At 38.3% G+C, this 26,761-nt stretch overlaps 1 protein-coding gene across 12 annotated transcripts in view; it reads left to right on the forward strand.

The window, feature by feature from the left end:
• Sntg1 (syntrophin gamma 1) overlaps positions 1 to 26,761 on the forward strand; it is a 728,018-nt gene that overhangs the window by 376,285 nt on the left and 324,972 nt on the right. Inside the window, exon 1 of one of the 12 annotated variants that reach the window (XM_052717748.1) lies at positions 17,837 to 17,857. The exons of the other annotated variants lie outside the window; for them this stretch is intronic. The gene's annotated coding sequence lies outside the window, so the exon portion shown is untranslated. Of the gene's footprint in view, positions 1 to 17,836; positions 17,858 to 26,761 lie in introns of those variants that run through there. 12 annotated transcript variants of the gene reach the window in all.

Genomic DNA, 26,761 nt, shown 5'->3' on the forward strand with positions numbered 1-26,761 from the left:
TAATTCATGATTTTCAGTAAATGTTCTACAACAGTTAAATTCTGAAAAGCTGTTTTAGCAAATGAGGTTGTAAACTGAGTATTCATATGAAAAAGAATTATTGGCCTCCCCCCTGAATTAAACTTTTTTTTTTAATTTATTTTGCAATACAATTCAGTTCTACATATCAGCCACGGATTCCCTTGTTCTCCCCCCTCCCTTCCCCCTCACATTCCCCCCAACCCCCCCCCCCATTCCCATCTCCTCCAGGGCAAAGCCTTCCCCACAGACTGAGGTCAACCTGGTAGACTCAGTCCAGGTAGGTCTAGTCCCCTCCTCCCAGGCCGAGCCAAACAATCCTGCATAGGCCCCAGGTTTCAAACAGCCAACTCATGCAATGAGCACAAGATCTGGTCCCACTGCCTGGATGCCTCCCAAACAGATCAAGCCAATCAACTGTCTCACCCATTCAGAGGGCCTGATATAGTGGGGACCCCTCAGCCATTGGTTCATAGTTCATGTGTAAAAAGCCTACAAGCCGGGCAGTGGTGGCGCATGCCTTTAATCCCAGCACTCGGGAGGCAGAGGCAGGCGGATCTCTGTGAGTTCGAGGCCAGCCTGGGCTACCAAGTGAGTCCCAGAAAAGGCGCAAAGCTACACAGAGAAACCCTGTCTCGAAAAACCCAAAAAAAATAAATAAATAAATAAATAAATAAAAAGCCTACAATATACCAACCCTAATACTTTAAACCCATATTTCAAAAAATGTTTTAAATAATAGACATTCATTCCATTCATTTGGCTATTTGTCCCTGTGCTTTATCCAACCTTGGTCTCAACAATTCTCGCTCATATAAACCCTCCTCATTCTCGCTAATTGGACTCCCAGAGATCCACCCGGGGCCTAGTCATGGATCTCTGCATCCAGATCCCTCAGTAGTTGGATGAGGTTTCTAGCACAACAATTAGGGTGTTTGGCCATCCCATCACCAGAGTAGGTCAGTTCGGGCTGTCTCTCGACCATTGCCAGCATTCTGTTGTGTGGGTATCTTTGTGGATTTCTGTGGGCCTCTCTAGCACTTTGCTTCTTCCTATTCTCATGTGGTCTTCATTTACCATGGTCTCCTATTCCTTGTTCTCCCTCTCTGTTGTTGATCCAGCTGGGATCTCCCGCTCCCCCAAGCTCTCTTTCCCTCAACCCTCGCCTTTCATTACCCCCACTCATGTCCAGGCTGTTCATGTAGATCTCATTCCATTTCTCTGTCATTGGGCCATCCCTGTGTCTTTCTTGGGGTCCTGTTTTCCAGGTAGCCTCCCTGGTGATGTGAATAGCAGACAAGTCATCCTTGTTTCATGTCTAGTATCCTGCTATGAGTGAGTACATACCATGTTTGTCTTTCTGAGTCTGGGTTACCTCACTCAGGATGATTTTTTCTAGATCCATCCATTTGTCTGCAAACTTCATGATGCCATTGTTTTTCTCTGCTGAGTAGTATTCCATTGTGTATATGTACCACATTTTGTTTATCCATTCTTCAGTTGAAGGGCATCTGGGTTGTTTCCATGTTCTGGCTATTACAAACAATGCTGATATGAACATAGCTGAACAAGTGCTCTTATGGTGTGGTTGAGCATTTCTTGGGTATATGCCCAAGAGTGGTATAGCTGGATCTTGGGGGAGATTGATTCCCAATTTTCTAAGAAAGTGCCATATTGATTTCCAAAGTGGTTGTACAAGCTTGCATTCCCACCAGCAGTGGAGGAGAGTTCCCCTAGCTCCACATCCTCTCCAGCATAAGGTGTCTTCAGTGTTTTTGATCTTAGCCATTCTGACAGGCGTAAGGTGGTATCTCAGAGTTGTTTTGATTTGCATTTCCCTGATGATTAGGGATGTTGAGCAGTTCCTTAAATGTCTTTCGACCATTTGAGTTTCCTCTGTTGAGAATTCTCTGTTTAGTTCTATAGCCCATTTCTTAATTGGACTGTTGGGCATTTTGATGTCTAATTTCTTGAATTCCTTATATATTCTGGATATCAGTTCTCTGTCAGATGTGGGGTTGGTGAAGATCTTTTCCCATTCTGTAGGCTGTCGCTTTGCCTTGTTGACCGTATCCTTTGCTCTACAAAAGCTTCTCAGTTTCAAGAGGTCCCATTGATTGATTGTTTGTCTCAGAGTCTGTGCTACTGGTGTTCTATTTAGGAAGTAGTCTCCTATGCCAATGCGTTCAAGACTACTTCCTACTTTCTCTTCTAGCAGGTTCAGAGTAGCTGGATTTATGTTGAGGTCCTTGATCCACTTGGACTTAAGTTTTGTGCACGGTGATAGATATGGATCTATTTGCAGCCTTCTACATGTTGATATCCAGTTTTCCTAGCACCATTTGTTGAAGATGCTTTCTTTTTTCCATTGTGCACTTTTGGCTTCTTTGTCAAAAATTATATGTTCATAGGTGTGCGGATTAATGTCAGGGTCTTCAATTCGATTCCATTGGTCCACATGTCGGTTTTTATGCCAGTATTAAGCTGTTTTTATTACTGTAGCTCTATAGTAGAGCTTGAAGTCAGGGATCGTGATGCCTCCAGAAGTTGTGTTATTGTACAGGATTCCTTTGGCTATCCTGGGTTTTTTGTTTTTCCATATGAAGTTGAGTATTATTCTTTCCAGGTCTGTGAAGAATTGTGTTGGTATTTTGATGGGGATTGCATTGAATCTGTAGATTGTTTTTGGTAAGATTGCCAATTTTACTATGATAGTCCTGCCTATCCATGAGCATGGGAGATCTTTCCATTTTCTGACATCTTCTTCAATTTAATTTTTCAGGGTCTTAAAGTTCTTGTCATATAGGTCCTTCACTTGCTTGGTTAGTGTTACCCCAAGGTATTTTATGTCATTTGTGGCTATAGTAAAGGGTGATGTATCTCTGATTTCCTTCTCCGCTTCTTTGTCCATTGTATATAGGAGGGCTACTGATTTTTTTGAGTTGATCTTGTATCCTGCTATGTTGCTGAAGGTGTTTATAAGCTGTATCAGTTCCTTGGTGGAATCTTTGGGGTCGCTCAAGTATACTATCATGTCATCTGCAAATAAGGAAAGCTTGACTTCTTCCTTTCCAATTTGTATCCCCTTAATCTCCTTATGTTGTCTTATTGCTCTGGCTAGAACTTCAAGTACTATATTGAATAAGTATGGGGAGAGTGGACAGCCTTGCCTCGTTCCTGATTTTAGTGGAATTGCTTTGAGTTTCTCTCCATTTAATTTGATGTTGGCTGTTGGCTTGCTGTAAAATGCCTTTATTATGTTTAGGTATGTTCCCTGTATTCCTGATCACTACAATACCTTTATCATGAAGTGGTGTTGGATTTTGTCAAATGCCTTTTCTGCATCCAGTGAGATGATCATATGGTTTTTTTTCTTTGAGTTTGTTTATATGGTGTATTACATTGACGGACTTTCGTATGTTGAACCACCCTTGCATCCCTGGAATGAATCCTACTTGATCATGGTGGATAATTGTTTTGATGTGTTCTTGGAGTCTGTTTGCCAGTATTTTATTGAGTATTTTTGCATCAATGTTCATGAAGGAGATCGGTCTGTAGTTCTCTTTCTTTGTTGTATCCTTGTTTGGTTTTGGAATTAGGGTAATTGTAGCCTCGTAGAAGGAGTTTGGTAATGTTCCTTCTGTTTCTATTGTGTGGAACAATTTAGAGAGTATTGGTATTAACTCTTCTTTGAAGATCTGGTAGAATTCTGCGCTGAAACCATCTGGTCCTGGGCTTTTTTTGGTTGGGAGACTTTTAATGACTGTTTCTATTTCGTTAGGGGTTATTGGACTATTTAAATAGTTTATCTGGTCTTGATTTAACTTAGGTATGTGGTACCTATCCAGAAAGTTATCCATTTCTTTTAGGTTTTTCAGTTTTGTCGAATAGAGGTTTTTGAAGTATGACCTGATGATTCTCTGGATTTCCTCAATGTCTGTTGTTATGTCCCCCTTTTCATTTCTATTTTGTTGATTTGGATGCTCTCTCTCTGTCTTTTGGTTAGTTTGGATAAGGGCTTGTCTATCTTGTTGATTTTCTCAAAGAACCAACTCTTTGTTTCATTATTTTTTTGTATTGTTCTCTTTGTTTCTATTTGATTGATTTCAGCTCTCACTTTGATAATTTCCTGGCGTCTATTTTTCCTGGGAGACTGTGCTTCTTCTTGTTCTAGAGCTTTCAGGTATGCTGTTAAGTCTCTAGTGTGAGATTTCTCCAACTTATTTATATGGGCATTTAGTGCTATGAATTTCCCTCTTAGTACTGCTTTCATAGTGTCCCATAAATTTGGATATGTGGTGTCTTCATTTTCATTGATCTCTAGAAAGTCTTTAATTTCTTTCTATATTTCTTCCTTAACCCATTGGTGATTCAGTTGGGTATTATTCAGTTTCCATGAGATTGCAGGTTTTCTGTAGTTTTTGTTGTTGTTGAAATCCAACTTTAGACCATGGTGGTCTGATAGAACACAGGAGGTTATTCCAATTGTTTTGTATCTGTTTAGATTTGTTTTGTGGCCAAGCATGTGGTCAATTTTAGAGAAGGTTCCATGGGGCACTGAGAAGAAGGTATATTCTTTTTTGTTAGGATGGAATGTTCTGTAGATATCGATTAAGTCCATTTGAGTCATGACATCAGTTAAGTCCTTTATTTCTCTGTTAAGTTTCAATTTGGGAGATCTGTCCAGTGGTGAAAGTGGGGTGTTGAGGTCTCCCACTATTAATGTGTGGGGTTTTATATGTGATTTAAGCTTTAGTAATGTTTCTTTTACATATGTGGGTGCCCTTGTGTTTGGGGCATAAATATTCAGAATTGAGACTTCATCTTGGTGGATCTTTCCTGTGATGAGTATGTAATGCCCTTCTTGATCTCTTTTGATTGATTTTAGTTTGAAGTCTATTTTGCTGGATATCAGGATGGCTACACCCGCTTGTTTCTTAAGACCGTTTGATTGGAAAGTCTTTTCCCAGCCTTTTATTTTTAGGTAGTGTCTATCTTTGAATTTGAGATGTGTTTCTTGTATGTAGCAGAAAAATGGGTCCTGCTTTCGTATCCATTCTGTAAGCCTATGTCTTTTTATAGGTGAATTAAGTCCATTGATATTGAGGGAAATTAATGACCAGTGATTGTTCATTCCTGTTATTTTTTGGTGGTGATGTGTGAGTACTTCTATACGTTGGGGTTTACTGCTGTGGCTTTATCTGTTGCCTGTGTTTTCGAGGGTGTATCTGAATTCCTTAGCTTGGAATTTTCCTTCTAGTGCTTTCTGTAGGGCTGGGTTTGTGGATAAGTATTGTTTAAATCTGGCTTTGTCATGGAATGTCTTGTTCACTCCATCTATGGTGATTGAAAGTTTTGCTGGGTATATTAGTCTAGGCTGACATCCATGGTCTCTTAGTGTCTGCATTACATCTGTCCAGGTTCTTCTGGCTTTCAAAGTCTCCATTGAGAAATCGGGTGTTATTCTGATGGGTTTGCCTTTATATGTCACTTGGCCTTTTTCCTTTGCTGCTCTTAATATTCTTTCTTTATTCTGTATGTTTAGTTGTTTAACTATTATGTGGCGAGGGGACTTTTTTGGGGGGTCTAGTCTGTTTGGTGTTCTATAAGCTTCTTGTATCTTCATAGGCATTTCCTTCTTTAAGTTGGGAAAGTTTTCTTCTATGATCTTGTTGAATATATTTTCTGTGCCCTTGAGTTGGTATTCTTCTCCTTCTTTGACCCCTATTATTCTTAGGTTTGGTCTTTTCATGGTGTCCCAAATTTCTTGGACATTTTGGTTCATGACTTTGTTGGCTTTAGTGTTTTCTTTGACTGATGAATGTATTTCTTCTACTGTATCTTCAACGCTAGAGATCCTCTCTTCCATCTCTTGCATTCTGTTGATTATACTTGCATCTGAAGTTTCCAATCGTTTTCTCAGATTTTCTATTTCCAGCATTCCCTCTGTTTGTGTCTTCTTCATTTTTTCTATTTCCCTTTTCAGGTCTTGGACTGTTTCCTTCATTTGTTTCATTGATTTTTCTTGATTTTCTCTCAGTATTTTATTGTTTTCTTCCAGGACTTTGTTGATTTCTTCTAATTTGTTTGCCCTTTCCTCTAGTTGTTTACAGCGTTCTTCACATTTTTTTGTCTTTTCCTCTACACAAGCCTCTAGCTTCTTCATGATGTCATTCATAAGGCTGTTTTCTTCTGCTTCTTCCAATTTCTGATGTTCAGGTCTAGGTGTTGGAGGAGGGCTAGGGCCTGGTGATGCTGTATTGCTATTCATTTTGTTGTATATGTTTCTGCCTTGACGTCTGCCCATCTCCTTGTGGTTCGTTCTTGGCCTTATCCGCACACTTGGTTCAGACAGACCAGTGTTCCAAAAGGGAAGTAAGTGTTCCAAAAGGGAAGTCCGGAGCAAGATGGGAGCTGGGGGCCGGCCTCTAAGTCTCAGGAAGAGGCTTGGGGCTCAGGCGGATGGGCGTGGGGGCTGGGCGTGGAGACTGCAGGGTCTGCCAGGGGTCTTGGAGAAGGGGATCCTTCCCGGTGGGGCTAGTAGGGAACCTGCCCGGTGGTCAGAACCTGGGGCCGAGTTGGGCAGGTCTTCCCTGGAGTGGCTGGTGCCCAGGGATGGGGTCTGGGGCAAGGACGGGCACTCACCAGTGTTGTAAAAGGGAAGTCTGGAGCAAGATGGGAGCTGGGGGCCGGCCTCTAAGTCTCAGGAAGAGGCTTGGGGCTCAGGCGGATGGGCGTGGGGGCAGGGCGTGGAGACTGCAGGGTCTGCCAGGGGTCTTAGAGCAGGGGATCCTTCCCGATGGGGCTAGCAGGGAACCTGCCTGGTGGCCAGAACCTGGGGCCAAGTTGGGCAGGTCTTCCCTGGAGTGGCTGGTGCCCAAGGATGGGGTCTGGGGCAAGGAAGGGTACTCACCAGTGTTCCAAAAGGGAAGTCCGGAGCAAGATGGGAGCTCCTGAATTAAACTTTTAAGTGGACTAAAAGGAGTGGTTTATAGTAAACATTTCTGTAATCAAATAATGCCTAGAAACACCTGAGGGGAGGGGATATTCATTTTGATTTTCAGACTAAGGATAAGGTAAATATAGTACTATAAGAAATTTTCAGAACATAAAAGTATTTAAAAAAATGGGTACAGTCCATCACAGTTGGGAAGACATGGCAGCAGATATTGTGAAGCAGCTAGATATACTGTGTCCATATTCTGAAAGCAGAAGAACAGGGAGTAACCTCAAGGACTATCCTCCCCTAGGCCCCCCAAACTCATCCTCCATTACTCACTTTTCCATTAGGCTTCAGTTGCTGGGGGCTTCACAATCTTCCAAATAGAGATCAGATGAGAACTGAGTTTTCAAACACAGGGGTGGTGGGAGACTTTTTACATTCAAACCATAACAAAGACTTAACATAGCTGTTGTGATAGAAGTGTGGAGAGTTGGAATGAAACATCATAATTAACATATTCAAAAACACAGTTGGTGGGAACAGACTAGATACTAATTGGCCAGCAGCCAGGCAGGAAGTATATGTGGGCCCAGAAGACAAGGAGAAAGCTGGGAAGAGGAAGGCTGAGTCAGGAGATGCCAGCCCATCATCCAGGGAGCAGCATGTAATGTAACACAGGTAAAGCCATGGAACACATGGCGACATATAGATGAACAAAAATGTTAAGTGTAAGAGCTAGTCAGAATACTGAGCTAATGGCTGAACAGTTTTAATTAATATAAGCTTCTGAGTGATTATTTTATAAAAGGCTGAGGGACTGTGGGTGAGAGATTTGTTCTAGATAACAAAAACTTCCAGCTACAGTGGAGCTCTTCCTCACCTGAACTCAACTCATGAACACAGCATGTGAAAGAAAAGATACCAGATAGTAAGAAGGATAGATTCTATATAAACACACTAAAAGTGGCTATGTCCCTAAATGCCTAGTGCTTTTAGAGACTCTTTCCCTCAGCTTACTAGCTCATTCTCAATCTGAGAGTGCTTTGCATTTTCTAACAAACTGTCTAGATTCCTATTTCTAACCATAAGTACCTGGTACATAACTTGGCCCCTAGACACTTCAACAGCTGACCCTGGAATACTTTGAGAAGTGCTCCTAGGTTTCAGACCCATTCCTGCTAATAATACATATACACTAATAAACTACTAGAAGGAAACATAGGAACAATTTCTAATATAATTCACTATGACACCAAGAAGTAAGATGAGAAGATAAACAATAGGTAAACTGTACTGTGCTCAAATTAAAGTTTCTGTTATTAAGACAATCAAGGATATGAGGAAGAAGAGTATAAAATGGGATAAATATTTTCAAATTATATATATGAAAAGGAGCTAACATAGAAAGCATATGATAAATCTCATATGATTTTCCATAAAACACCAAAATCAAATAAAAATAAAATATCTGAAAATCTAAAGGGGTGTTTCTCCAAAGCAATTTACATACAATAAACATGAAAAATGCTAATTATCAAGAAAATTATAATCCTAACTATAAGAGATTCAACTCAGCTGTTAGGAAGTGAAGGTGAAAAACTAAATTAATCTCTTAAAAATAAGGGATGTGGAGAAGTTGAAATTCTGTGCACTACTATGGGAAATGAAGAGAATATACCTCTGACAAAAGAACTGTGGAGTGCCTCAAAAAAAAAAAAATCAAAGATAGAATTGCTCCATTATCCACTAATTTGTGTATACCCAAATAACTGACAGAAAGATTGATATTTCATTAGCTTACTCTTTTCAGTTGGCATAGTTATCTTTCTCATAATAAAAGAAGACATAAACACAGTGAATATGAAGTACCTATATTTTCTCCAAGAAGCTTACCAGTAGCAAACATACAATTTTCACAAATCTGTTAAATTGATATGATTATTACCACCATCTCAAAGATTTTGAGGATATGAAATCAGTTTCGTTCAAGGCTTTGCAGCTGATAAATTATGGAAAGACAATTGAAAGTAGTGGAATTGGATGCTGAGTGAACACTTAAGAAGGAGATCCTAATTAGAGCAACAAAACTGGTGAAGATTTTAAGGTTATAATCTCTGTTGCGATAATGCAGCAGAAATTAATGTTCTTGTCTTTCTGGTTGTTCTTGGAGAATGAAATCGCACTTGACAGTGAAGATTCCTTGTGGTTGTCCAGCTTCCTTCCTGGAATGAGTCTCCTTTAATGACAAGAAGTTTTGTTAACTGCTTGAAATCTGCTGGACTCAGAAAATGCTTTTTATTTGCAGTGTGTGCTTTCTGCTTGTTTTGCTTCTGTGTAGAAATTTCTGGCTTTGTTCTGACTTCCATTTTCAGATTACTAAGAATTCTTAGTACCCATCTATTGCACAAAATTGGTTATAAGACACAATGTTTGCTTTATTTTGTGATAATACTCTTTATAGACCATCTTACTATCTTCTGAGTGCCTATCTGATTTAGTGTTCCTGGGCTTGCTAGTGCATTCTCCTCTGATGTCCTTATCAGATGTGGCTATTCCTAATGTTTCCAATCTGTTTATGACCTCCCAATACCCTTGAAATTTTTCTAAGACATCTGACAAAATTTTCCAATTTGATATGCCCTAATTGACACCTATTGATTAGAATCTGACAATTAAAGTTGTTTATGTGTATTTCAACTTTTCCTGTGTTCTTAATGATTACTGCACTATTTCTCTTTTTAGCAGTCCAGTAAATGTTTATTGGGACAACACATTGGATGCAGAAAGACTAAAAATTAAAGACATCATTATGGTGACACTTATATGACAGGAAAGTATTGCCAAAATGAGGACAGAACAACCCTAGCTAGAATATATTAAATACATTTAATTATAATACGTTAAGTATCAGTTTTTTATAAGACTTTGTATCTCGCAAATTTTAATATAATATATTCCAGCACTGATTGCATACCCAACTTGGTCCACACAGATTAATCATTTTGATTTTGGAACTTTCTATATAGCATGTTTCAGCAAGTGTTTGCATATTCAAATTTGTCCATATAGACAAATCATTCTAATTTTGGAGCTTAAACTTAATTTTTTAAAAATTTGACCATATTTGTATACTGTGAAGTATTTTACACAGATAGGAATGTAATATGGGTCCTGATCCATGATTAGAGGAGAATAGTTTCCATTGCAACAGATGAGTACACCTTTAATTCATTTGTTGGATATACCTCAAAAATAAACAATTGGAGATTGGAGAGATGGCTCAGCAAGCAAATGCACAAGCTGCTCTTTAGAGAATCCTGGTTCAATTTCCAAAACCCACATGGTAGCTCAAAAGCATCTATAACTCCATTTCAAAGGTATCCGATGCCCTCTTCTGTCATCTGAGGACAACAGGAATAAAGACATATGTACAGACAAGACACCTATACCTATAAAATAAAAAAAATTATAGACAAGAAACATTGGAATATCCAAGACTGTGTATGACAAACAAGCAGATATCTCAGATCTCCAAGGGACAAACTAGAGAAAGCTGTATGACAGATACTAGAAGTGGTTGATATTGTAAAATATGTATTCTAATAGAAAGGCAAAAGAGGAAACCATGTAAATCAAAGGAGGAGAAGAAGAGTCCTTCAAGGAGGGATTGATACAGTGTGGAACACTCCCATTCCTAGTAAGAGCCAGTGATAAGAAAGAGAATATGAGAATATTGGTACTTTAGTGGCAGATATCTTAAAATAATTTTTAAAGACAAGGAGAAGGGAAAAAACATTGTGCATACTAGCAGTGGAGTAGTGGACAACCTTCTCCTCTTGACACTCAACCAGAAGAGAAAGAAGAGGTTTAAAATCATCACAGAAATGGCAAGTTTTAAAAGATACTTACAGTTCCAGACATTATAAAAGTCAGTCTTTGTAGACCCAGGGCAAGTATTGGAAAGTGTATTGAAATCTTAGCATCAGAATACTTCTAAATACTGGGAAGCACTTTGCCTCAGAAGTATTCAATATGAGCAATATAGAGACCTATAGATAAAGAGCTAAGGACATTGATAATACTACATGAGAACATACAAACAGATTATCTACTACATACCCAACATCAAGAAGGCAAACATAGGGTTCAGATTTAGAGTGCAAATTTTGAGGCACCACCCAGAGGGATAACCATCATATGTCACCTAACTCATAAAGGAACACCCATCCAAAGAATATACAACCAAACCTGGACCTCACAAAGTACCACCCATGATGACAACAACATTTAAAACCTGATTTCTGAAACACTGCCCAATGGTGTGAGCAGAAACTATGTCCTAGAGATGTGTCAGGCACCTGGAGATACAGGAAGGAATGCTAAGAAAGTTGAAGTTACAACTTGGACTCTATGCTCCCTTCACTTCGTTCCCCTTCAAATTTATTCCTCCTTTGTTTAATGAATATCACCTTTTCCCCATCTGTTCCCTTGCTCTATAACCATTTCCTTTTGTCCCTTTCTTTCTCTATTATTTTCTTTTATAGTTTTTTTCCCCTTATAAAGGCTTTTGCAAAGTAAGTAGGATGTTCTGATTGGCAGGACTTTGATATGTCAACTCATGAGACCTGGGGTTCTTTTAAATGATCTGATCATATTTCACAATTTTGCTCTGTTCTTTATGCCATGAATTGACAGGTAATACAAAGACTAGAGAAATATCTCAATTCAATGACATCATAGATCTAATGGACCTATCAGACATTTATCAAACATAGAGTCTATGTCACAGCAGCCTAACTGAAAACAAATTATGTATTAGGACATCAAGCAATCTTAACAAATATAGGAATATTACCATATTATATTCTATATTCTATCTGAAACATACAATATAAGTACAAACTGACACAAGAGAAGTAGAAAAGCATACAGAATCATGTATAAGTTAAAAAACAGTGCACTCTTGAATAATGATATATTATTCAGGATTTTCTAGATAAACAGGAATCAGGACCTGATAGAATAAATATATACATACATATATTTTATATATGTACATATATATATATATATATATATATATATATATATATATATATATATATATATATATATATATAATTAGATTGGTTTACAGGCAGTGGTTCAATTATTCCAACAGTAGTTATCTCCAAAGGAAAAGTCCAAAAATTCAGTATTTTTTTCAGTTCATGAAGTCTTTACTATATGTTTAAGATGGTCTTCAGTGTATGCTAAAATCCCAAAAGAAGTAGGCTCTAACACCAATGAAGGAATGAACTTGCTGGAGAGAATGACAGCAAACAGGCAAAAAATGATCAAGCACTTCCTTCTTCTATATCATTTATATAGGCTGTCATCAGAAATCATGACCCTTACATACAGTAGACTTTCTCACCTCTAAAGATCTGGATTTAGGATGGTTTATCATATCTGAAATGATTCAATCAAGAAAAATCTCCCCCATTCATAACCAGCCCCTTGATTTTTAGTTAATTCCAGATGAAGTCAGGTTTAATAACCAGTATGAATTAATAAGTAACTGAGGAGAACAAAAGGATATATAATCATCCTAGAATTATAGAGAATGATTGCATATGATGCAAAAACTGTTGGGTACAGTGAAACCAATCTTAAATTATAAGTTAGTAGTTATAACTAACATCATTAAAAATAAAAGCAATATCAAATTTTAATTTGGATCCTATTCCTGTAATAAATACTGTGATCAAAAGCATTTCAAAAGGGAAATGTTTTATTTGGCTCACATATCCTGGGTCATAATAGATTGAAGAAAGCCAATTAGAAACTCCAACAGGGCAGAAACTTAGTGGCAGTAAATGAAACAGAGACCACGGAGTGACAGTGGTTTGCTTTCTCAGTCTGCTTTTTCATACCTCCCTTAACCCCTGCCCCAATGTTGTGTCACCTCCAATGTGTTGTGGAGTTTCAGAGAAGACTGTCTGGATATGGGATCAAGCCAATAGGAAGTCTTCATCAGTCAGTTGGCAATTACTGCATTGGTTATTTGGGGATCTCAGTGTAGCACTAAACCTTCCTTAGGATGAGCTTTTAAGCACACACAAAAAAATGTTGTGGATTGACATAGTTCAATTCCAAGTTCAGTTAACAAGAAACAGAACTATAGAAGTAAAAAAAAAAAAAAGCAAGTTTAGTACATTTAGTACTTTTCCAGATATGGACTTTGATGAACTTGGTCTTTGTTTTAGTTTTGGCAGATGGTACTGTCCATGTGCTGTATTTTACAGCTTGAATGGTACTTCCATCATGGATTCAGTTTTGCTAAGGGCTTGGGCCCTGTTAGAAAGGGACTGGGTCCTTCTATGTCAGTCGTTAGTCAAGAAATGCCATACAGATTTGCCTATAGGCAATATAATAGAGATATTTTGCTGTGGAACAATGCATATGAGACCAAAATTTCCACATAAAACCTAACAAAGCAGAAAAAAAGGAGTCTAGACACACAAGAAAAAAGTCAAGCACAGCTTCTTGGTAGCTGTTTTTTTCTCCCATAAGTGCTGTTTTCTGGCAGTTCTTTAAGAGACATCTTCCTGGCTTGGTCCTAGAGACAAAAATGGGTGGCTATTTTCAGAGGTCCTGATGATGAGCACCTATGAGGTGTTTATGAGCAGTCAGTGGTGCATTACTCGATGGTAGTGTGAACCCAGAAACTACCAAGGGTTGAGGTGGTAAATATGACTCCCAGAGCTGGCAGTAAACATGCCTTCACCATGAGACTAGACTCTCAAGGAATCAAGAGGGAGGAACCAGCACCAACAACATGATCTAAGTTATACAGCAGATTTTTTTGCTCATGCAGGCAGAAAAGTTTACAAAATACAGAGTAAGGACAGATTCAGAAAAAAAAGAACCTCTAAATAAGTCACAGTGTGTTTAAAAAATAAGCATAGGTTTGGGAGGGAGAAAAAAATATATATATATAGTCTTAGATTAAAAACTATAGTTTTAAAATAAGTCCTTAAAAAAGGAATAGAGTAATAAAAAGATATAATAAGTCATATAAAGATGGAAAATACACAGAGAGCATAGATACTGTAATGTTATTGTGTTGTCTTTAATTTTTGCCTGCTAATGAACAAATGATGACTGCTAAGACATTTGATTGTGAAATATGCTTGGTTAAACCAACTTATATATTTTAAAAACTATCTCAACTTCAAAGTTTAAATCAAAAGATACGTTACTTTGGGAAAGAGGTTCTGCTTTTATTTCAAAGGCAAGTGAGAGGCCATAGATTTTTTCTGATTTAAGAAAAATCAGTTTTGATTGTGGAAGACCCCATGAAAAATCTCTGAAGGAAATGGATGGCTCACATGATCCAACATTTCAGAGGGACTCTGTTGCAGTTTCCTCTGAGTTCTGCATCCAGAACAGCTTCAAGGTGGCTGGCTGATATGATCCAGCATTACAGAATACACCAGTCACGACTTGACCATAATCCTAAATTTTTTTGGAGTCCCCCCAAAATTACCAGCACCCCCAATCAACAGGAAGTAGTCTAGATGACTATACCCACATTCCCAAAAATTATTTTATGAATATTTTTCATCATTTAGGGGGTTGGTTACAAGTTGTTATGGATAATGATCAGGAAAAAAAGCTAAACAAAGGAGATTAGAATAGGGGATCTTATTTTGAAAAGAAAAAGGGAGAACATAGAAATAATAAGGTAAAAGGGTAAATTATTGAATAGGACATCCCCTATTTTTTATCCCAATACCCTCTATTGCCCACCCCTGGTTTACTCATGAAGATCTCATCTCTTTACCCTTTCCTGGGTGATCCATGTGTTCCTCTCAGGATCCTCTTTGTTAGCTAACTTCTCTGGAGCTGTGGGTTGTAGTCTTCTTATCCTTTGGTTTACACCTGGTATCCACTTATGAGTGAATACATACCATGCATGTCCTTCTGAGTCTGGATTACCTCACTCAGGATGATATTTTCTAGTTCCATCCATTTCCCTGCAAATTTCATGATGTCATTGTTTTTTTACTGCTGAGTAATACTCCGTTGTGTATATATACCTCATTTTCTTTATCTATTCTTCAGTTTAGTGTCATCTAGGTTGTTTCCAGGTTCTGGGTATTACAAATAATGCTGCTATGAACATAGTTGAGCATGTGACCTTGTGGTATGATTGAGTAGGACAAGAGTGTTATAGCTGGACCTTGAGGTAGACTGATTCCCAGTTTTCTGAGAAAACACAATATTGATTTCCAAAGTGGCTGTACAAGTTTGCACTCCCACCAACAGTGGAGGAAGATTCCCCTTGTTCTGCATCCTCTCTAACATAACATGTCTTCAGTGTTTTTTATCTTAGCCATTCTGAGGAGTGTAAGGTGGTATCTCAGAGTCGTTTTGATTTGTATTTCGCTGATGACTAAGGATGGTGAGCAATTCCTTCAATGTCTTTCAGCCATTTGAGTTTCTTCTGTTGAGAATTCTCTTTAGCTTTGTAGCCCATTTTTTTTTTTTTTTTGGTTTTTTCGAGACAGGGTTTCCCTGTGTAGCTTTGTGCCTTTCCTGGAACTCGCTTGGTAGCCCAGGCTGGCCTCGAACTCACAGAGATCTGCCTGGCTCTGCCTCCCGAGTGCTGGGATTAAAGGCGTGCGCCACCACCGCCCGGCTTTGTAGCCCATTTTTAATTGGATTGTTTGGTATTTTAATGTCTGGTTTATGGATTTCTTTATATATTGTGGAGATCAGCCCTCTGTCAGATGTGGGATTTTTAGGATCTCTTCTCATTCTTTAGGCTGTCATTTTGTTTTATTTACTGTGTCCTTTGACTTACAGGAGCTTCTCAGTTTCAGAAGATCCCATTTATTAACTTTTTCTCTCAGTCTTTTTTTTTAACTGTTGTTACATTTAGGAAATGGTCTCCTGTGCCAGTGCATTCAAGGCTACTTTCTACTTCCTCTTCTATTAGGTTCAGTGTAACTTGATTGATGCTGAGGTCTTTGATCCACTTGGAATTGAGTTTTGTGCATGTCAATAGATATGGATGTATTTGCAATCTTCTACATGTTGACATCCAGTTATGTCAGCACCGTTTGTTGAAGATGCTTTCTATTTTCCATTGCACAGTTTTGGCTTCTTTGTCGAAAATCAGATGTTCATAGGTGTGTAGATTAATATCAGGGTCTTCAATTTTATTCCATTGTTCCACATGTTGTTTTTTATGCCAATACCAAGCTGTTTTTATTACTGTAACTCTATAGTAGAACTTGAGGTCAGGGATAGTGATGCCTTCAGAAGTTACTTTATCGTACCGGTTTGTTTTAGCTATTATGGGATTTTTGTTTTTTCATATGTAATTGAGTATTTTTCTTTCCAGGGCTGTGAAGAATTGTGTTGATATTTTGATTGGAATTGCATTTAATCTTTAAATTGCTTTTGATAAGATTGCCATTTTTACTACGTTAATCCTACCTATCCATGAAAATGGGAGATCTTTCCACTTTCTGATATCTTCTTCAAATTTTTTCTTCTGAGACTTAAAGTTCTTGTCATACATTTTGTAATTTGATTAGAGTTTCCTTACTGTATTTTATGTTGATTGTAGCCACTGTAAAGGGTGATGCTTCTCTGATTTCTTTCTCAGCCAGTTTATCATTTGTATATAGGAGAGCTACTGATTTGTTGTGTTAGTCTTATATCCTGCCACATTACTGAAGGTGTTTATCAGCTTTTGGAGTTCCCTGGGAGAATTTTGTGGTCACTTATACATGCTATCATATTGTTTGCAAAGAGCAAGAATTTGACGTCTTCCTTTCCAATTTGTATCCCCTTGATCTCCTCTTATTATCTTATTGCTCTAGCTAGACCTCCAAGTACTATATTGAATAGATATGGGGAGAGTGGGCAGCCTTGTCTTATTTCTGATTTTAGTGGAATTGCTTTGAGTTTCTCTCCATTTAATTTGATCTTGGTTGCTGGCTTGCTGCAAATTGCCCTTATTATGTTTAAATATGTTTCTTGTATTCCTTATCTCTTGAAGAACTTTACTATGAAGTGGTGTTGGATTTTGTCAAAAACTTTTTCAACATCTAATGATATAACTTTGTGGTTTTTTTCTTTTAGTTTGTTTATATGGTGTATTACATTAACAGATTTTTATATGTTAAACCATCCTTGCATCATTGTGATGAAGCGTACTTGGTCATGGTGGATAATTTTTTTGATGTGTTCTTGGTTTGCCGGTATTTTACTGAATATTTTTACATCAATGTTCATGAGGGAGATTGGTCTGTAATTCTCTTTCTCTGTTGCATCTTTGTGTGATTTAGGTATCTGGGTAACTGTAGCCTCATAAAAGCATTTGCTAATGTTCCTTCTGTTTTCACTGTGTGAAATTATTTGATGAATATTGGCATTAGTTCTCTGAAATTCTGGTAGAATTCTGCCCTTAAAGCATCTGGTCTTGGAATTTTTTTTTGATTGGGAGAATTTATTGACTATTTCTGTTTCCATAGGAATTATAGATCTATTTAAATTGTTTATCTAGTATTGATTTAATTTTGGAATGTGGTACCTACCCAGAAAAGGGTTCATTTCTTTTAGATTTGCCAATTTTGTGGAGTACAGGTTTTTGAAGTATGACCTAATGATTCTCTGGATTTCTTCATTTTTTTTTATGTCTACCTTTTCATTTCTAATTTTGTTAATTTGGAAATTATCTTTGCCTTTTTGTTAGTTTGCATAAGGCCTTGTTAGACTTGTTGATTTTTGCAAAGAACCAAGTCTTTCTTTCATTGATTCTTTGTATTGTTCTCTTTGTTTCTATTTTATTGATTTCAGCCCTCAATTTGATTATTTCTTGGCATCTATTCCTCCTAGGTGAGTATGCTTCTTTTTGTTCTAGAGCTTTAAGGTGTGCTGTAAACTGCTATTGTGAGATTTCTCCAACTTCTGTATGTGGGCATTTAGTACTATGAATTTTTCCTCTTGGTACTGCCTTTCTATTGTCCCATAAGTTTGGGCATATTGTAAATTCATTTTTAATGAATTCTAGAAAGTCTTTAATTTCTTTCTTTATTCCTTCCTTGGTCCATTGGTGATTCATTTTGGTATTATTCAGTTTCCATGAAATTGTAGGCTTTCTGGAATTTTTGTTGCTATTAAAACCAAACTTTAAACCATGGTGGTCTGGTAAAATACAGGAAGTTATTCCAATTTTTTTGTCTGAGGAGATTTGCTTTGTTACTGAATATGTGGTCAATTTTAGAGAAGGTTCCATGGGGTGCTGAGAAGGTATATCCTTTTGCAATAGGGTGGAATGTTCTGTAGATGCCTTTAAATCCATTTGAGTCATCACATCTGTTAGTTCCCTTATTTTTCTGTTAATTTTCTGTCTAGCAGTCCTGTCCATTGGTGAGAGTGGGGTGTTGAAGGTTCCCACTACTAGTTTGTTGGTTTCGATGTGTTATTTAAGCTTTAATAATTTTTTTTTACATATGTGGGTGCCCTTGTATTTGTTGCATGAATTTTCAAAATTGAGACTTCATCATGATGGACTTTTCTTGTGTTGAATATATGATGTCCTTCCCAGTCTCTTTTGAAAATTTTCAATTTGAAGTCTATTTTGTTAGATATTGGGACATCTTAAGTCCATTTGATTGGAAAGTCTTTTTCCATTCTTTTACACTGAGGTAATGTCTGTCTTTGATGTTGAGGTGTGTTTCTTGTATGCAGCAGAAGGGTGGATTCTATTTTTGCATCCATTCTGCTAGCTTGTGTCTTTTTATAGGTCAATTGAGTCCATTGATATTTAGGATTATTAATGACCAGTGATTGTTAATTCCTGCTATCTTGTGGTGGTAATATGTGTGTTTTCCCCTTCGTTAGAATTTGCTGCTGTGGGGTTATCAATTGCCTGTGTATTCATGGGTACATCTAACTTCCTTGGGTTGGATTTTTTCTTCTAGTTCTTCTGTAGGACTGGATTTGTGGATAGAAATTGTTTAAATTTGATATTGTCTTGGACTGTCTTGTGCACTCCATCTATGGTGATTGAAAATTTTGCTGGGTATAATAGTCTTGCCTGGTGTCTGTGGTCTCTTAGTATCTGCCTTATATAGATCCAGGACCTTCTCGCTTTCAGAGTCTCCATTCAGAACTCAGGTGCTATTCTGATGGGTCTGACTTTATAAGTCACTTGGCATTTTTCCTTTGCTGCTCTTAATATTCTTTATGGTGTATGTTTAGTAGATTAATCATTACGTGGCAAGGGGACTTTTTTGGGGGGATCTAGTCTATTTGGTTTCCTACATAAGCTTCTTGTATTTTCATAGATATTTCCTTCTTTAAGTTGGGAAATTTTTCTTTTAGGATTTTGTTGAATATATTTTCTGTGCCTTTGAATTTGTATTCTTCTCTTTCTTCTATCCCTATTATTCTTAGGTTTTTCCTTTTCACGGTGTCCCAGATTTCCTGAATATTTTTTATTATGACTGTTTTGGCTTTAGTGTTTTCTTTGACTGATGAATTTATTTCTTCTATTTTATCTTCCACACCAGAGATTCTCTCATCCATCTCTTGTATTCTGTTGTCTATGCTTACATCTGTAGTTCCTGTTCATTTTCAGATTTTCTATTTCCAGCGTTCCCTTGGTTTGTGTCTTCTTCATTGTTTCTATTTCAATTTTCAGGTCTTGAACTGTTTCCTTTACTCTTTTAACTGCTTTTTCTTAGTTTTCCTGACTTTCTTTAAGGGATTTATTGATTTCTTCCAATTTTGTTTGGCTTTTCCTCAATTTTTTTAACAGGATCTTTTACTTCCTCTTTAAAGGCCTCTGTCATCTTTGAAATTTTATTTTTAAATTCGCTTTCTTCTTCTACATTGTGATGTTCAGGTCTCACTGTTGTAGAACCACTAGTTTCTGGTGGTGCCATATTGCTTTTTATGGTGTTGTATTTACTTTTGCACTGGCATCTACCCATCTTTTCCTCCAATAGTTGCAAGAGGTGTCTATATCTGAGGGAGCTGCTCTTGATTCAATATGTGCTTGCTGTGTCTGTGTCTCAAGGGGCCACTCTTGTTCCAATCATAGCTCTTGGTCTAATCATATCTGGTAGATTCTGTGTCTCAGAAAGCCACTGAGGTCACAGCTTGATGGAGTGGTTTGGGTTAGGGAGTGGGTCTTGTAGATTGCAGGGTTGGGTGGTGTTGTTGGTAGGAAAGCCTGCACATAGGAGTCTCCCTTGTTAGCCTGCAATTGGGGCAGCAGTGGGTGGGGCTGTGGGCACACAGGTTGTGCCCCAGATACTAGGTCCTAGAGGTAGGACAATCTGGGTGGAAGGAGGGTCACTCATATCTTGGTTCAATCAGAGCTGTCAGATTCTATATCTCAGGGAGCTGCTGAGGTCTCAGGGGGATGGGTGGACTTGGGATATGGAGTGGGTAGTATAGATTGCAGGGTTGAATAGGGGTGTTTGTGGGGAAGCTTGCCCACAGGAGTTTTCTCTGGTAGCCAGAAATTGGAGCAGAGATGGATGTGAAATCCAGAGCACCAGATTCTTAATATAATTTGAAATATTTGCTAGGCCAATAGTAAAAAAATAAGGAAGAAAGTAATAAAGCTTAGAAATGAAGAGGACAAAGTGCCTTTGATTGTGAAAGATATGATTATACATGTAAAAACTCTTGAGTGTTAGCAGAAAACTCCTAGATCTCATAAATAACCTTAGCAAAATTTCCATGCACAAAATTAGCATAGCAAAATAACTATGCTGTGGGAGAAGTTCAGGATATCTTTTACCTTTCCTTCAAAAAGCAGTATTAAAGAGAAGGCATATTTTGTTGTTCTTAATGGTTTTTTTTCAATGCAATCTTTCTTGTGATTTCTTCTTAGTAGTGGAACTAAAACTGTTAGTTTCATCAAGGAACAGACTACACTGGCTATAGATATTTCAGCACTGCATGCAGCAGGTTCTGTATGTTTTTATCCAGTCCCTGGTTCAGGAGGCTGAGGTAGGAATGTCTCTGCAGAGTCATAGTGATTTCCCAGCTCAGTGATCAGACAAGTTATTGTGAAAGCAATATGTCAGTTTGTCTTTCTCCACCATGCTCATCCCTCACATAAACTTTTCCTTGTACAGTAGATGTTTGTGTAGATGCTGCTGTACTAGGTTACTTTGGAGACCAGAGTGATAATAGATAAAAAATGGAAAGTGGCCACCATTCTCTCTTATTATTACAAACAACCAGAACTCGTACCATTCAAACCTTCAAAAGAGAAGAAATCATATGAATGGAGAACAAGAGAATCTCAAAGACATAGCCCTTGTATCTTTTAAGCTATTCAGACACAGAGAACAGAGACACCACTGTCCCCAGACAACTGTTGTCCTCTTCTTTGAGGCTACTTTTTAGACTGTAAAGTGGTTTTATTTGAAAGTTTTATCACTAAGCTCACACACTGTTGATGAATATTCATTCTTCCACCATATATGTATCTCACTATTTCTTTTTTGTTTATTTATTTTTAATATTATATTTTAATTAAAATGTTTCACTCTTCCATTTTCTCCTTCTAAATCCTTCTAAACACTCTTGTCTGCTACCCTTAAAATTCATGGACTGCTGTGGGATGTTCTATATGCTGCAATTGTGTTGTTCTGATTGGTTGATAAATAAAAAAATGATTGACAGGAAGTATAGGGGGGATAAACAGACAAGGAGAATTCTGGGAAGAAGAAGGTTGAGTCAGGAGATGCCAGCCTGCCATCCAGGGAGCAGCAGGTAATGGCACACAGGTAAAGCTACAGAATATGTGGCAACATATAGATTAACAGAAATGGGCTGAGTTTAAATGTAAGAGCTAGTCAGTGGCAGGCCTGAGCTAATGGCTAAGCAGTATTTAATTAATATAAGCTTCTGAGTGACTATTTTATAAGTGGCTGCAGGGTCCATGGGGCTGGGAAGGACTGGAGAAAACTTCAGCTACAAATGGCACACACTGGCTCAAGTTTGTACCTAAAACCTGAGAATACTTCATAACTGATTCTAAAAAGAGCCAAAACCAGGTTTGTGCTTTATGTCTCATGTGAGCGGCAAGATGCTTCAACATACAGGCTTGAGCTACTCTATGGCAGATTCCTGGTGTTCAGGCTTGACCTGTAGCACTGAAGGAATGAGGCATCTCCAAACCACACATTACTCTGCATGGTGGATTTAGCCTTTACTAATACAGACAAAAGCCCAACCAACCAACCAAACAAACAAAACCAGATTTCTGGGCTACAGGCTGCTTTGATAGAGGCATAAAACCAAAGAGTTCAGAGGTGAGCATGGTTCCTCCAAAGCTGGCAGCAAATGTAGGTCTGCCTTGTTGGGAAGTTGAAGTGGGTGGAGAATGCTACAGTTTAAAGCAATAGATTCACAACAAGATAGATTCAGATGAGAAAAACCCTAAACAGTTTACAGTGTTGTTAAAATGTATGTAGGCTTAGAGGAGAGAAGAAAATAAGTATACACAGTTATATAAAGAAATAGTTTTAAAAAATAAAGTCTTTAAAGAGAAAATAAAAGTAATGTAAAAAAACAAGCCACATAAAGATGAATATTACACAGAGAATCTGAATTGTGTTGTATTTGATATTTTTAACTACAGAAAGACATTTGATTGTAAAGGCTGCTCATGTAAACCAATATGTATATTTTAAACGTATCTTGACTTCAAAATTTGGATCTAAGGGTATGTTGCTTTGGAGAGGAGGCTCTGCTTTTGTTTCCATAGGAAGCAAGAGGTGATGGATTTGTTCCAGATTAAGATACATCAGGTTTGACCAGCCAAGACCCCCTGAAAGGTCTCTTATGACACCATGGCCCAGATGATCCAACACCCAGAACAGTTTCAAGACAACTAGCTCAGAGAATACAGCCTCACAGACTACTTCAGTCAGGACTTGACTATAATCCTAAAATTGTCTTTGTGTCCCCATGAGAATATGATGCCCTTTATCAGCAGGAAGTTGCCTAGAAAACTACGTGCACATTCCCAAAATATGGATTATGGATGTTTGTCTTTGTTTTGGTTGTTGATTACAAATTGTTATTGGTCATAGTTAATATCTTTCTCAAAGAAAGAAGAGGATATGATACGGAAATATAGGATATAGATACAATAGGATGGATTGCTGAACCTACTTTTAATGAGCAACTTATTTAAAATGTTTTATTTTGGTATAGATTTTAGGTTTTTTTTTGTTTGTTTGTTTGTTTTTTCTCTTTTTTTTTTTTTATTAATTTATTTTGCAATACAATTCAGTTCTACATATCAGCCACGGATTCCCTTGTTCTCCCCCCTCCCGTCCCCCTCACCTTCCCCCCAACCCCCCCCCCCATTCCCATCTCCTCCAGGGCAAAGCCTTCCCCACAGACTGAGGTCAACCTGGTAGACTCAGTCCAGGTAGGTCTAGTCCCCTCCTCCCAGGCCGAGCCAAACAATCCTGCATAGGCCCCAGGTTTCAAACAGCCAACTCATGCAATGAGCACAAGATCTGGTCCCACTGCCTGGATGCCTCCCAAACAGATCAAGCCAATCAACTGTCTCACCCATTCAGAGGGCCTGATCCAGTGGGGACCCCTCAGCCATTGGTTCATAGTTCATGTGTTTCCATTCATTTGGCTATTTGTCCCTGTGCTTTATCCAACCTTGGTCTCAACAATTCTCGCTCATATAAACCCTCCTCATTCTCGCTAATTGGACTCCCAGAGATCCACCCGGGGCCTAGTCATGGATCTCTGCATCCATATCCCTCAGTAGTTGGATGAGGTTTCTAGCACAACAATTAGGGTGTTTGGCCATCCCATCACCAGAGTAGGTCAGTTCGGGCTGTCTCTCGACCATTGCCAGCAGTCTGTTGTGTGGGTATCTTTGTGGATTTCTGTGGGCCTCTCTAGCACTTTGCTTCTTCCTATTCTCATGTGGTCTTCATTTACCATGGTCTCCTATTCCTTGTTCTCCCTCTCTGTTGTTGATCCAGCTGGGATCTCCCGCTCCCCCAAGCTCTCTTTCCCTCAACCCTCGCCTTTCATTACCCCCACTCATGTCCAGGCTGTTCATGTAGATCTCATTCCATTTCTCTGTCATTGGGTGATCCCTGTGTCTTTCTTGGGGTCCTGTTTTCCAGGTAGCCTCCCTGGTGATGTGAGTAGCAGACAAGTCATCCTTGTTTCATGTCTAGTATCCTGCTATGAGTGAGTACATACCATGTTTGTCTTTCTGAGTCTGGGTTACCTCACTCAGGATGATTTTTTCTAGATCCATCCATTTGTCTGCAAACCTCATGATGCCATTGTTTTTCTCTGCTGAGTAGTATTCCATTGTGTATATGTACCACATTTTGTTTATCCATTCTTCAGTTGAAGGGCATCTGGGTTGTTTCCATGTTCTGGCTATTACAAACAATGCTGATATGAACATAACTGAACAAGTGCTCTTATGGTGTGGTTGAGCATTTCTTGGGTATATGCCCAAGAGTGGTATAGCTGGATCTTGGGGGAGATTGATTCCCAATTTTCTAAGAAAGCGCCATATTGATTTCCAAAGTGGTTGTACAAGCTTGCATTCCCACCAGCAGTGGAGGAGAGTTCCCCTAGCTCCACATCCTCTCCAGCATAAGGTGTCTTCAGTGTTTTTGATCTTAGCCATTCTGACAGGCGTAAGGTGGTATCTCAGAGTTGTTTTGATTTGCATTTCCCTGATGATTAGGGATGTTGAGCAGTTCCTTAAATGTCTTTCGGCCATTTGAGTTTCCTCTGTTGAGAATTCTCTGTTTAGTTCTATAGCCCATTTCTTAATTGGACTGTTGGGCATTTTGATGTCTAATTTCTTGAATTCCTTATATATTCTGGATATCAGTCCTCTGTCAGATGTGGGGTTGGTGAAGATCTTTTCCCATTCTGTAGGCTGTCGCTTTGCCTTGTTGACCGTATCCTTTGCTCTACAAAAGCTTCTCAGTTTCAAGAGGTCCCATTGATTGATTGTTTATCTCAGAGTCTGTGCTACTGGTGTTCTATTTAGGAAGTAGTCTCCTATGCCAATGCGTTCAAGACTACTTCCTACTTTCTCTTCTAGCAGGTTCAGAGTAGCTGGATTTATGTTGAGGTCCTTGATCCACTTGGACTTAAGTTTTGTGCACGGTGATAGATATGGATCTATTTGCAGCCTTCTACATGTTGATATCCAGTTTTGCCAGCACCATTTGTTGAAGATGCTTTCTTTTTTCCATTGTGCACTTTTGGCTTCTTTGTCAAAAATTATATGTTCATAGGTGTGCGGATTAATGTCAGGGTCTTCAATTCGATTCCATTGGTCCACATGTCGGTTTTTATGCCAGTACCAAGCTGTTTTTATTACTGTAGCTCTATAGTAGAGCTTGAAGTCAGGGATCGTGATGCCTCCAGAAGTTGTGTTATTGTACAGGATTCCTTTGGCTATCCTGGGTTTTTTGTTTTTCCATATGAAGTTGAGTATTATTCTTTCCAGGTCTGTGAAGAATTGTGTTGGTATTTTGATGGGGATTGCATTGAATCTGTAGATTGCTTTTGGTAAGATTGCCATTTTTACTATGTTAGTCCTGCCTATCCATGAGCATGGGAGATCTTTCCATTTTCTGACATCTTCTTCAATTTCTTTTTTCAGGGACTTAAAGTTCTTGTCATATAGGTCCTTCACTTGCTTGGTTAGTGTTACCCCAAGGTATTTTATGTCATTTGTGGCTATAGTAAAGGGTGATGTATCTCTGATTTCCTTCTCCGCTTCTTTGTCCATTGTATATAGGAGGGCTACTGATTTTTTTGAGTTGATCTTGTATCCTGCTATGTTGCTGAAGGTGTTTATAAGCTGTATCAGTTCCTTGGTGGAATCTTTGGGGTCGCTCAAGTATACTATCATGTCATCTGCAAATAGGGAAAGCTTGACTTCTTCCTTTCCAATTTGTATCCCCTTAATCTCCTTATGTTGTCTTATTGCTCTGGCTAGAACTTCAAGTACTATATTGAATAAGTATGGGGAGAGTGGACAGCCTTGCCTCGTTCCTGATTTTAGTGGAATTGCTTTGAGTTTCTCTCCATTTAATTTGATGTTGGCTGTTGGCTTGCTGTAAATTGCCTTTATTATGTTTAGGTATGTTCCCTGTATTCCTGATCGCTCCAATACCTTTATCATGAAGGGGTGTTGGATTTTGTCAAATGCCTTTTCTGCATCCAGTGAGATGATCATATGGTTTTTCTCTTTGAGTTTGTTTATATGGTGTATTACATTGACGGACTTTCGTATGTTGAACCACCCTTGCATCCCTGGAATGAATCCTACTTGATCATGGTGAATAATTGTTTTGATGTGTTCTTGGAGTCTGTTTGCCAGTATTTTATTGAGTATTTTTGCATCAATGTTCATGAGGGAGATCGGTCTGTAGTTCTCTTTCTTTGTTGTATCCTTGTTTGGTTTAGGAATTAGGGTAATTGTAGCCTCGTAGAAGGAGTTTGGTAATGTTCCTTCTGTTTCTATTGTGTGGAACAATTTAGAGAGTATTGGTATTAACTCTTCTTTGAAGATCTGGTAGAATTCTGTGCTGAAACCATCTGGTCCTGGGCTTTTTTTGGTTGGGAGACTTTTAATGACTGTTTCTATTTCATTAGGGGTTATTGGACTATTTAAATAGTTTATCTGGTCTTGATTTAACTTAGGTATGTGGTACCTATCCAGAAAGTTATCCATTTCTTTTAGGTTTTCCA

This window comes from Peromyscus californicus, unplaced genomic scaffold, assembly GCF_007827085.1.
Source record: "Peromyscus californicus insignis strain IS unplaced genomic scaffold, ASM782708v3 Scaffold_5__1_contigs__length_169319896, whole genome shotgun sequence".
NCBI classification, from domain to species: domain Eukaryota; kingdom Metazoa; phylum Chordata; class Mammalia; order Rodentia; family Cricetidae; genus Peromyscus; species Peromyscus californicus.